Raw genomic sequence first — 14,458 nt, 5'->3', positions numbered from 1 at the left:
GAGTCACCTGGTTAGAGGATTTGCAACAAGCCTGTTAAAGCTACCCGGTCAAGGGATTTTCCTTCTATTGAAATGGTTAGAAGACAACAGGTAAGACTCTGATTTGATAACAACACTACTTTGCTAAGGCAAATCCTTTTCAGTTCCTCTCTTCTCCAATCACACTCTGTAGACTCCTCACTTTGGTTTGGCAAGTATCAAAACATGCGAACATACACACAAATTTTGCCAACACCAACAATAACAAACATCATTGACCTTATAGACAATAATTAGGTCGGTAGCATAAACCCTAAAACCTAAGCATTTAGGTTTTCAGTTACAAGCGGTCCGATCTTGACCGTTAAAATGCATTGCATAGAATAAAACAATCTGAGAAAAATCTCAATTCATTTTGCATCATCCAATCTTCATCGCAACTGGAAAATAGTAACCCATCATGTTCTTTTTGCATACCTCTAAGAAATATGCACATTCTCGAGGTAGACATTCAATGCATTAGATCTTTACGCACAAGATCCTCAAAGAGATTTTTCACATTCACATAGCTGACTTGGCCTCTCGATCTCATCCTTATCTCTTAACTAACTCATCACAAAATTTCATTGGTTGCACTGCACAAGTTAGATCACCAAATCGGAAACCCTTGAGATGTACTAAGATTACAAACCGGTAGTCAAAATGTGAACCCCGACACCGGTTCAGTCCATCCTAGTTGACTGTAGTGACTTCCAGTCTTCATATCAGTTCACTTATTGACATCAATGACAACATACATTATCACCACTTCATCATATGCCAACATATATTTTACCTTATTTACATTGAGAATCCATCAAAACACTTGTCTTCCAAATTTGACCTCATGGAGGCCTGATGAGAAAGGAGGTCATTAAATTTAGTGAATTTATCAAAGGCAACCAAATGTAACACTTACGATTTAGATGAAATGAATTATATATAATCTGAAGATTATACAAACAACACTTACGATGAAATTAAACGAATTGTATTGTTCATTAAATAACCATTATTAACCATTGTTAATTATTGGATTGAAGTTTAAAGTTTAAAATGATAAGACCGTGCACACATGATCAACAATTTATATGATCAAATATCAAATGATTACAAGTGTATATCCATACACAAATATGGTATAAACACCAACTCAAACAAAATGTATGTCTATATAGGTGAATGTATGTTCATATACAGAATATAGATGCCAACTAGACATGTAAGCATCCCAAAACTATCTATTAAATCCTAAGCTACTGATGGATCATCAAAATCGATCCTCTTCACTGCACTTCTTGGCTCTGAAGGATCCTGCACAAGAAAAACAAACTACGATTAAGATTAGTTATATTATATAACTCACATTAAAAAATTTAACATAAAAATGAATTATAATTGAACTATTCTTGTTTACCTCATCTCCATGTTTTCTCTTCGGCTTTGGAGGACTCTTGATGTATGTCTTCGGTAGTGGAAATATGTTTTGAATATTTTCATACACAACCTACATATGATTACAAACATGACATTGATACAAGTTAGCATATAATTGTCACTGATAATAATGAATTATATCTACTAAACACAAAATAAAATAAACACATGTACCCAAGATATCTCTTCTTCTTCCTCTTCTTCATCTTCAGGTATAGTGGGTGTAGTCAACAAGGATGTGAAGCCAATAATTTTCTGTATATATACACAACAAGTATGTAAAACTATCAATCTATGTCTAGACGTGTATACTCATTATAAGTTATTTAAACTATTCATTCAATCATATTTGCATTCAATTACCTTTCCCTTGTCTCCAATTGCACTACCAGATCCCAAATCGCACAGCCCCACACTCGTGCTACTTGTTCCCTACAAGAGTAAAATAAGATATACATGCAAGTTACTACATAATCTAATTAAAGCCAATATAAATGATAAGCATGTATATACAATAAAATACAAACGACTAGGTGCAATAATATATGTACCATCAAGGTTCCCTCATGGATCTGTGTCAACTCCTCCTCTGTCATCAACTATTAAATAGACCATGTAAATAAACATTAGTACTTAATATTATCTAGCTTATAAATATTCATTTAAAATATAGAATGAATTACGAAAATACAAATGTTACCACTACATCATCAATGTATGATGAAGGTGCCTCCTCGCCTCTATCCTCCAGTCCTTGTCATAACGTCTGGTACATCGTGCATCTCATGCACCTCATAATTTGTAGTGTACACATGAGGATCAACAGGTTATCCAACTGGACCCAAGCATAGGTGCCCACATGACACAACTATGGGGCACGCAAATGTGTGGAGCTGAGGAGGACATGTCAAAGCCACTGGATGCACCACTACCATCAAAAGAAGGCTGAGCTACTGCCCCAATTTGAGAAACTAAAAGGCTACTCCAAGAGTGAATAGCCGATATGGTCCGTGACACCACCTTACAGATGCTATCTGGATGCTGCACTAGAGGTGGGGGATCAATAGGAGGAGGGAGGACATATGGGCCTTGGACTACTTTGATTGCCCCAAGTCTATTTTGGGGCATACCTAAACCCACACCTTGGAAAGGTTGGATGTCAAAGTAGTTCACTTGTTTTCCTAAAACAAACTCAGCATACAATTTTTTGATGAAGTAGAAGGGGACATCAAGATTGTTATTGGGTGGTTAATCGAAAACCATCCACCAACGATCCCAAAAGTTTTTCACAATATCATAATTTGTGCACCATTTAATAGAAAGTTTTTTTTTTTGGGGGTCTACGAGTTGACCAGTGCGGGGATTCACAAATATGCAGCAATATCGGCTTTGGATATCTTGAGATCCTTGATCTCCTTATAGGACAAGAGATTTTCATATTGTTCCCTCATAGAATCTCACCACAAAAGAGCGACATTGTGCTCCTTAATAATGGTTTCTATACTCTTTATGATGGATGTGAGGGGATCAAATATTGGGTTTAGGCAAGGGATCCTATGATAGACATCCACAATCCCCCTCAATTGGTTTAAATTTTATGCAATTAAATCCTAAATTGAGGGGGGGTTTCGCAAAGGAGGGTTTTGTGCATGAGGGTTTGGTTGTTGTGGTTGTGGTTGATCAATGTTTTCACTGTTATCCCCCATTTTTAACCTAATTGAATGTAAACAATTGAATTTAGTTAACAAATTTGAACAATTTTGTATTTGATTTTAAAAAACTTAGTTTTCATGAAAAAAACATATTTTGAATGAAAAAAACAAATAAAAATTAAAAAAAATGCAAAAATTTGAATGAAAATGATGAAAACAATAAAAATCGTACCTTTTATTGGATTTTTTTGCAAATTTGGGTCACAAAATCGTATATTGGGTCCAACCAGATATCGGAATTGCATGAATTTGCATAGCCCATGGGTAAAAAATAACCCATGGGCTGTCACAATCCTCTTTTATTGTCTCAAAGAAATCAGATATCCAATTTTTTTAATATAAAATTACCTATAAAAATCGAATATCCGATTTCCCTAGGTGTTTACCATGCCAAGGTGTACTGACACCAAGGCCAAGCAAAAAGTCAACACAGATTTTTTGTGTTTTTAGGCGAGTGGAAAAGGCTATTTTTTTTACATTACCACTTTTTGGCACCCCATGATACTGCACTAACTTGGGTGTCTGTGATTAGTGTGTTCACATCAAGGTGAAATTGCCACACATACCTCGACTCCGTTTATTTGTACATGCTACAAGGAGGTTGGAATTATTTCCTTGTCTATTTTGAGTAAATTTCTTTATCATGCAATCTGGATACATGCTTAATCTATATTAGGATATGAATGATAAAAGGGTCATTTTGGACAAGATAATCAGTATTACATATAAAAATGAAGGAACTCTTCTTTGTCTGGTGTTTGCACACAAGCAACATTCAGGTCATCTTGGCTCTTTATACCTTGGTGCTTATGTTTGCTTGCTAGATAAAAAGGACATGACATTCAGGTCGTCCTGGATTTTCATGCTGTGATGCTTATGTCTATTTTTGACATTGTAAAATGTTCAATGATTATAATTAAGCATACCAAATCTAGTGTCTGAGTCCTAGTTTGCATACATGTCCTAGTTTGCATTCATTCTATGTTTTGCATTTAAAGTGATTTCAACATGATAGCTATATTTCTGGGTGAGTTGAATCTGAATCAATCATCATTTCTATGCCAAGTGGTCAACTATATCATCATCATCGATAGAATCGAGTACCTGTGTATCAACATCATAAATCCTACATGAGATGTTAGCTGTATACATGAGCATATCATATAGATCCATAAGTCCATTACGCATTCATTTGCATTCATACTATTATAGTAAAAATAATAAAATAAACATTTGCATTATTAGCTCATCATTTTTATTCATCAAATCATTTATTTGCATATGAAAAAAAAAACATCCATATTCATCTGCATTACATACATACATACTGAAAAGAAATGCATTCATATAGAACAATGCATATAGAAAGACATCTCATAAATGATCTCATATAAATAACACAAGTACAAATAGATCAAATCATGGACTCATATATATATCTGAAAAAATCTCAATGTCAAAGGGTACAACTAATCTCAAAATGTCATATACAATGTCTATCGGAGCAAGAAATATATCGAGTACAAAAATGGGGTACAAAATTTGGGAGATATACAAAAATCTAACTCTCTGCCTCTCCCTCATCACCTAGAGGAGGAGGTGGTGGTTGTTGAACAAGGGCATCATCTTGTCTGGGTCCTCTAGCTCCCTCTGACTGAGCCATATACTCTGAATAAGGCACCACTTGTTTGCCTGTCGACATTGTTGCACTATAAGATGCTACATTGTAAGTTGCTCAGCTAGACTGGTGAAGAACCTCACACTGGGAGGCAGCTAGCTCTACTTGCAATCTATGAACCTCCTGATCACACTCTAATATCAAGCTCTGGACCTGTCGATCTTGCTCCACTATCTGAGTTTGAGCAACTACTAGCTGTTTCTACAGTGCACACACTCTACCCCTCAAGTCATGAATGATATCTGCAGGTGTCTGACCTCCTACTGCAACCTCCTCACCTCCGCCACCCTACTCCTCTCACCTCTATCATACCTATCTAGGAGCATCCTCACCACTAGGGCCCACTTCCTCACCCATCTATACATGTACTATGTCCTCTCCTCCCCTGTCACCACCTACATCACCACAAACTACTCCTAAAGACCCCCCCTCTCTAGCACTGTCATCCTACGATAGGCGCTCTGCTATTGCTTGCAACCAGATCTCCTCCTCCCCTCCTAGGTACTGCCTCTCTCTGAGCTCGCATAGACATATTATCACTTTCATCTATCTAAGGGGCATTCTCTCCAGGGTCTATGAATTGTGGGAATGGATGTCTCTGAAACCAATCTCTAAATTGAGGAATTACCCCTACATCTACAACATCCTCCAAGTACTCCCACCTTTGTGGTTGTATCCCTACCAACTCCTATGAAGAAAGGGCATATGATAGTCTGGGATCCCATCCTTGTCTCTCCTCATCAGTGAATTGCACATATGCAGTGAACTCCTGAGAGATACTCTGTGGTCTCCCATACTACCTCAATACTCAAATAACCACAAACCGCTCAATAATCACTGTGGATCTACCAACAAGTGGCCGAGTCATAAATATATCTCTCCGATGCCTCCTCCAATCATCCCACACCTCTAAATCCCTATATGGTCTCCAAACTACTACTATCATGTCATATAGCTATCTCCTCTAGTAATCAGTTTCGCCCAGATAGGGTTGTGTGATATATCTTGCATATCTATATGCAATTGCCTGACTCTCCTGCCGCACATCATCCACAATTGGCCTACAAACTAGGATGTGATCTTAGGCCAAAATCTACAAAACTAATACACTTGCTGCCATACTCTTAGCCCCTCTATAGGCAATCTCATGCATCTCATGGTACATGTGTACGAGTAAATATGATCCCCAACCTAAACAGACAGAATGAGTAAGCAATCTCTCCAACATCCTACCCTATCCACAAAAAAATCCCTATTGTCCCCTATCTGGCATCACAAAGAAGCCTATAATACCATCCAAAATGCAAGAAAAGGGGAACTGTGCACCATATCTAACCAAAAGATCATCCCATGTGATAGAATGATCAAGGATAGTGTCATCATGAAATATGCGTCTAAGTGCCTAAATACCCTGTCGTGTCACAACATCGTAATCCACCTTATCCCCAACAAAAGGGATTCTCAAAATATTGAATATGTCCTCAGGAGTGATAGTCATCTCCCTAGTCAGTAGGTGAAATGTGTTGTGCTCACTATGAAATCGCTCAACTAAAGTTGTGAGTAATCTGTGATTCACATAGATATTACGCATCTAAAGCAAGTATCCAAATCCACACAATCCAATGTGTCCTCTCTATGCATCTGACAAGTCCCACACTAATCTCATAGTAGGTAGATATGTACATCTGAACTATATATCTACCAATTGAACCTACAAAATTGAACAAAAAATCATCACTACGTGATCATATTTGAGCTAAGAATGTGTCAAAAGTGCTAAAGAATTTAAATTTATAACATTGAAAATAAAAAATTGATGTTTGGATCTTTAAAAATATCCACTGTTTCCCTTACGAGTAAGTATAGACAAGTAGAAAGTCATACGATTAAATATTACGAGCCATATGAGTAAACTATGCCATAGGAGCTACCATGCCATATCAAATGACAAAATGGTCTATGATGAACAAACTAGTATGATTTAAGGGTACATACCATATGACAATACATACATGATGATATGAGAAAAGAAAAATTACTAGTTACTCGTTCAACGATTCCTATTAAACCAAACGATAAAACGACGAGGGATGAACTAAAATGAAACTTAGAACAAAAAATTCAACAAAAAATCACAAAATGAGAAATTAAATAGGCTTAAGATCGATCACTTACTGCTGTTGGGTAGTTTCGAGGTCGATTATGCGGTCTCTAGTGCTCGAATCGGTGATCTTGAATGAGAATTGCCATTTTTCTCCAGAGAAGGTTTTTGAAATTTTGAACTTTGAAAGATAAAAATGAATTGAAAATGACCACTTTCAACCTCTTATATAAGCGAAACCCAAAATTTCAAACTTGCTCCGATTGACACAAAATTTGTACTCTTAGCTAAATCAATCATCCCGAGTCCATTTTCATGATCAAAATTGAAATCTAACGTCAAACTTTTAGTCCAATTCTTACAACATTGACCAGTTGACACTTTCATCTTCATGCCAATCTTTACATCATTCTGTGCTCAAATCTTTTCTGAATCAACTTTGATTTCAAATTAATTCTCAAATTAATCTTTGTGCTCAGATTATCATCGATAAATCATTTTATTAAACAAAATTGCCTAAAATCACTGCGATCTTGCTATCTTTCAATTTCACTCCCAAGCGGGCATTGTAGACACTTAAACATAATTATTTTAATTTCTCACATAATTAATTTATTAATGAATTATGCAAATTCTAATTCTCCTCAATATTAATTAATTATAATTAATATTGTCACTATAGTATGTGATTTATTTATTTAATAAATCAACCCCTCTTTTTATTCTTCTAAAAATTAAATCTTCTCAAATCCTCCCCTTAGCTAATTAATTTCAATTAATTAGTTAACATACATGATTCCTACAAATCATCTTCCTAATCCATCATTAGCCTAAAAAATTCTTCTAGAAACTCCCTAAACTCACTTAACCTTATTCTTCTAATTTTTAATTCCCTCCACTCACTCTCTCTCCTCGTCAAATCCTCCTACAAATCCTATCCCACCTAACCTTTCCTCTAATCTCCCTCCTAATGAGTTTCTAGTGGCTAATCATCATGATTAGCCACAAAGTCAACTCCTTGTCCCTTCCATCCAACCACTATCCTTAAATGCTCTTTTCCTAGGTGAATGTGAGATTTTTCAAAATCTCACATTACTCTAGGCATCTCCTCTCTCAAGGAATTTTTAATTCCTTCTTATTCCTCCAATCCCCATGATCATCCCTTTTTGAATAATTTTAAATTCCTCCTCCCCATTCTTCAAGGAATGTCCCATCCCTTTCTCTTCTCAAGGCACATTGGGAAGTCTTCCCAATGCATGTTGAGGATTGTGGAGACAAGAAATGCCTTTACGACATATCTCTTGGTATCCACACCCTCTCTTGGGCCTTGTGTGAGCTCATAAGAAATCCTAACCCTTCATCTTGGATCCATCCTAGCCATCCATTCTTCCTCTCCTCTTCCTATAAATTGAGGACTCCACATTCATCATCTCCAAGTTTAGTAATCTTATGTTGTTAGTTTGAGCCTAGAAAAGTCATCATAGCATCCTTACCATGCCAAAATCATATCTCATCCACACTTAATCATCTCATCCATATCATTCCTCAAGATCCATCTTAATCCATTTGTGTATAATATTTGGAGAGCCATCCACATCAAGCGAACAAAGGAGCACATCAAGTGGAGCATCATCAAGGGGCGCCTTCACTTCATCAAGCTCAATCCGAGGGAGAGGTAAGAATATTATGAGGTAATTGCATATTATTCATGTTTTTATGTGTTTTTGAGTTATGTCTTTGATTTCATATGCTTCCATGTTTGATTTGCATGTTTACTAACTAATCCACCTCACTCTCCTTTTCACCATCTTCATTTTGGCACGCTTGATGGGACCCACATCCCTGAAAACTAATATTTTTGTGAGTTTTTGTGAGTTGTGAGATGTAGGTTCCGCAACAACATGAGAGACTGCAAATCAATGCGAGTGACTCGGGTTTAGCACGATAGAAAACCTGCATCAGCGTGAGTGCAAACACATCAGCGCGACCGCCCTATAACATTTAAATTTTTCCTGCTTCCTATTAGAATTTTAAAAATCTCACTCTCTGTCTATCTATTTCAGCACGAGCATAGGCGTTTTGGTGCGAGTAACTTAAATCAGCATGACCATTTTTATAAAATTCCCGCTCTGATTTTTAAATTTGAATTTTGAAAATTTTACTCGCTAATCTGTCAGATTTTTGTTTTTCAAGGTTTCAGCGCGAGTGCAGGCGTTTCAGCATGAGCGCAAGCATTTCAACACAGATGTAGGAATTTCAACGTGAGTGATTCAAATCAGCATGATAGACAAGTATAAAACCCTTCTCTATTCTGTGTTTGATGTTATCTTTTTTAACTGGTTTTATTTATTGCAGCGCGTACGCAGGCGTTTCGGCACTAGCACATACACTTCAATGCATGTGCTGTATGTGCAGTACAGTAAGTACTAACTTCCTTTTTTTTAGTATTGCAGTTTGAATCGACTATCCAAGACCTTAAACAACAGAAAAACTACTAATTCACTTTTTGCAGGTTGCCTAGGAGACTCAACCAAACATTGTGCTTTTTTTTTTTAACTAGGCACCTAGATATTAATTAAAGGGTGAATGAATCATTATTTTATGTGCTTTGAGAAAAGTGTAAAGGTAGGAGAGTATTCCTCGTCTAGCTAGATGATCAAAAATCTAGACCCTCCAACCTTTTCTTGTTTGATTGCATGTTTACCCTTAGCAGGCTTGCCCTCCCAACTTGGTCTTTGAGAAGGTAAGAGGGGAACGACCCAAGTGAGTACACCCAGACCTAGGGTTCCCAACTCACTATAATAAATAGGCCATTGACTACAAAAGGGTCAATGGTTGGGGCTATTTGAGAGTTCACTCTCACATTGGGTGCTTAGTAGGATCCTAGAGATCTCAATCACGCTTGCATGACTGCTAAGATCTTGGTGCTTCATTGGGCTATAGGCCTCAATTGTACTTGTGCAACTACAAAGGGTAGCTCCTAACAGGAAGACTTACTAAACACCTTGTTCATAGTGGCAAAAAACCTTCTAGTCATTAGTCCAAGAGGTCAAACCTTCGAAGCCGCCCATATTTGTATGACCCTTAGTAGAGACACAAAGTTCGCCATGAGGAGTTTTAATGGGAATTGATGCTTGGCTGCCTCGAAGAAGTGAGTCTCATGGAGGGGAGCCAGTGGGGTCCAACAACTAAGTGTCCTCTCTGGGTACGAGTAGCTGGGAAACCAATTGGGATCCAATGACTATTGTCCTTGCTAGCCTTAAGAGTGTTGTATATGAGCATGAGTGTCTTTGAGTTAAAATACATTTGATCATTGTGATTTATTTGTTTGATACATACTTGCTAAGAGTAGACTAAAGAACACATCACTATTCCCAAACACTTTACAAAAACACTTGTCCAAACACAAACAATTATCCAAGTCATTACCCACACAAAGTCCAAAATTGCGTCAAAACTCCACCCATCTCATGTTTCATAAGCCCAAGTTGTATAAACATCCTAAGAAGTCAATTCACCAACCTACCAAGAAGAAAAAGTTCACACAAGCACAACTCCTTAGGCATCAAAAATTTTGGTACACCAATCGTAAACTCTTGCTCAAACATAGGACATTCTTGCATCATTACCACAATTATGTCCATGGTCATAGCAATGAGTTTGATGCTAGTGATGAACTAAGAGTCTGTGCTCACCATCAAGGTTCAGGTTTGTCCTTTAACACCAACTATCATCAAAATTAGTGTGGTCATATCCCTTCATACAACTTGCCATCAGAACCAATCATCTATTGAGTCATGTTCATGCCGAGAATAACCTAGTCATCACTATCATACCTCCTCAATCAATCACCCTCAATCTCCTAAGGACTTAGCACATCAAATCAATCTCCCTCCACTATCAAATCAATTATCAAAATCCAAATTCAATCATCCTTTAATCCAATTTAACCTCACATTAAGGTTGCATGCCTTGTGAAGTTCCATTTAGACCTCATCATTAATCAATTGGCTCTTGTGGTTGAAGAAGAATCCTCTCCAAGTACCTTTTTCCTCATCCTTTTTGAGTCGATCAAGAATCTTAACTTGCGCCTTTACTTTGCTTAGGGTCATTAGTCAACCCTTAGTGGAAAAGCGGCTTTTTAATCATCATTCCGAGGTCTAAATTCTACCCAACTTGGTCATTAACTTGCTTGTGGTTATATCCACCACCTAAAATCCTCATCCAAGGACTAAGGTGTCAATCCTAATCAAATCTAAGCTCTAATCCAAGAACCCCACCAATCAGCAAAATCCAAAAATTCCACAAAAATCTTGCTAAGTCCTTTCATCAAAGATTTCTTCCTCCAAGCTTTTCTAAGGTTATTCGTGTATGGTCACAACTCGATCCCAAAAGAAAAAGATGGTTGAATAACAATATGGCATGCTCGATATTAGTGTCCTATATGAAGATCCCACACAAGATCGTATACAAAGTGGGCAACCTAGCAATCAAGGTCAAAGCCAAAATACTAACATGGTTGGCCAAGATGAACTCTTTCCGGAAGTGCAAACTTTCCTAGCGAACTCTTATAATCGAGAGATGATTGAAAAGTTCATCCAAAAAAATCCTATTGCACTCCTAAAAACTTAATCAATTGCCAACCACCACAAGGAGACCTTGCTCCCACACAGAATGCTACACCTGTTAGTCAAACTCAATCAATTGCAGCCCCATCAATCATCCAAACTCAATCAATGCCACCTGCGACACCTCCCACCGTGGTCTCCATCCCACCTTCTTCCTCCTTACCATCTATACCACTATTGAATCCAATCTCATCTATTCTCCAACACACTTCTATACCACCTCCTTCCATTCAACCACACATCTCTATTCCACAAACTTCGCTTCCCATCAACAATGTTGCAAATTTTATCTAGGCTGTACTCAATCCCGTCACAATAGTTTGCGGACTGCAACCAACTATCACTCAAATCCCTACAACATCGGTCATCACATCTCATGTTCCCATCTCCTCATCATATCAATACATTGGTGGTGGTGCACCTTCCTTGACTCATCCAATTCTTAGGGCAAATACAATTCATCATTATCAAAATCCACAACAAGACCTCATCAAGGAAATTCAAGACATGAAAAATATCATCAAGGACATGAAAGAAGGGACTAATAAGAGGAAAACTTACTCATTTGAGGAATTTTGTCCTTGTCCTTACGACCCATCTATATCAGTTGCACCCTACCCCCGAGGATTTGAGATCCCTAAATTCACCAAGTATGAACACAAAGGAGACCCTCGTGACCATGTCTAGGAATTTCACATCTTATGTCAAGAAGTCTCCTATAGTGACCTATACCTTCGAAGACTCTTTCCCAAGAGTCTCACAAGAGACACCCTTGCATGGTTCTCATCTCTACCACGAGGCTCCATTGTCTCCTTTCCAGACTTGGCAGAGAAATTTGTAGCTCACTATGCCTACAACATGGCTAATGACATTTCCATGATGGACCTATGTAACACAAAACAAAGACCCAGAGAGACTTTTGCCAACTTCTTACAAAGATGATATGTTATCAAGAAATTCTAGTGGGACATTCCAGAGTAACGTCAAATTGAATTATTTCAGAATAACTTGGTACCCAAACTTTCAAGACCTTTGACGTCCCAATGTATCAAATCCTTCCAAAAATTGACCGATAAGGGCCTCGCCCTCGAACGTGTCTTGTTGGAGGAAGGAACCTTGAAACATTACCAGAAATCGACACAAACTTCTTCCTCTTATCATAATGACAAGCCAAAAATCTGGTCTAAAAATAAAAACATAGTCAACGATGGTGTAACTGATGCAAAGCAGGTCCAAATAGTGGTTGCTCCCCCAAAATCCACCACCAATAATCATCAATTCAAAAATCAGAATAATCAAAATCAATCCCAAAAACCTCACAACAATGTCTCAGTCCAGGGACGACCACCCTGATCAAATAACATGACTCCAAGAGATTTCACTCCTCTTGCTCAGCCTATTGAAATGGTGTTTCAAAAACTTGTCCAAGCGGGTGCAGTGGTTTTTCTAATCACTCACACGTTTGACCCCAATCAACCCAAACCTAGATGGTATAATGATAATGAGTATTGCGAGTATTATCGTATCAAGGGACATGATACACGAAAGTGCATGAAGTTCAAAATCTACATACAAGATCTTAATGATAGGGGTGAGATTGAAGTAGCAAATGTACAACCTGGTGATAACAATGACAAACTTAAAATGTACTAGGAACCCTTCCTGAAGCATGATAAAGGAAAATGCTCATCATCTAATGTAGTGAGTTATGACTACACCAATCATATAACCGGGTTTGACTCTTTAGTAGGTCACATTGAGCCCGTAGACAACCATGTTAATGTCATAACTATCCAAGGAGTTAATCCTCCCCCTCCCCAAAGAAGACCAAATCTGGCTAAGGTAGTCATTCAAGGCGCCATGCCTTCCACCTCCCATCCCCAAAATGACTGCAATGTAACCACATGCCAAGGTAAAGTGACCATCCAAGGAGTTCCTCCCCCACCAAATCCCCCGCCCATGTCTTCCACTTACTGATATGACCTCCTTGACCAACTTGGGAAGACCCTCGCACAAATTTCCATCCTAGAACTTCTCAAGACTTCTGCTGTACATAAGGAAATTTTGGAACAAGCCCTCCTTGAGTCCCGCGTTCTTGATAACATAAATGATACTCAATTACAAGTTCTCATTGGAAACCTTGCTGCCCAACAACACATTGTATTCACCTACAATGATGCTCCCGTAGACAAAGACCACAACAAACCTTTGCACATTGAAGCCCTTATCCAAAAGCACAAGGTCAAATGTATTTTGATAGACGGTGGATCTGGACTTAATTTGTGTACATACAAATTAATAAAACAATTGGGACTTTCTGAGGACTTGGTAGACACATCAAGAAGGATCACCATAAAAGCATATGATGATGCAGAGAGAGTTTCGAAGGGCATGATCACCTTACCTCTTCAAATGGGCCCTATTACAATTGAAACCCCTTGCCAAGTACTAGATCTTGATCTCCCCTATAACATTCTCCTCTATCAGCCATGGATTCACTCCTTGCAGGCCGTATCCTCCACCTATCAGTAATGCATCAAATTCCCCTTTAATGGAAGAGAGATCACTATCAAAGGTGATCCCCAACCTTTTCAATATTGCAAACTCTTAGAGGGGAAGCATCCATATCATTGCCCACTAAATAGACCTTGCCAACTCCTCCATCTGACACATCAAATGTTGCCTCCACTTCATCCCAATTAGACACTCAAATCAAAATCTTGGACAATGGTTGTAGAGAATATAAATTGGAGGACATCTTATTAATAGGCAACCTCCCCCTCTCTCCTAAGTCATTTGGCAAACTAAAAGAGTTCAAAAAAGACCCAAAACTAATCATGCAATGCCAAAACACTACATTCCAACAATGGGACCCACTTGATGA

The sequence above is a fragment of the Cryptomeria japonica genome, chromosome 9 (genome assembly GCF_030272615.1).
Source record: "Cryptomeria japonica chromosome 9, Sugi_1.0, whole genome shotgun sequence".
Classification (NCBI taxonomy): domain Eukaryota; kingdom Viridiplantae; phylum Streptophyta; class Pinopsida; order Cupressales; family Cupressaceae; genus Cryptomeria; species Cryptomeria japonica.
The sequence above is the reverse complement of the archived record's forward strand: the minus strand, read 5'-3'. Positions refer to the sequence as shown.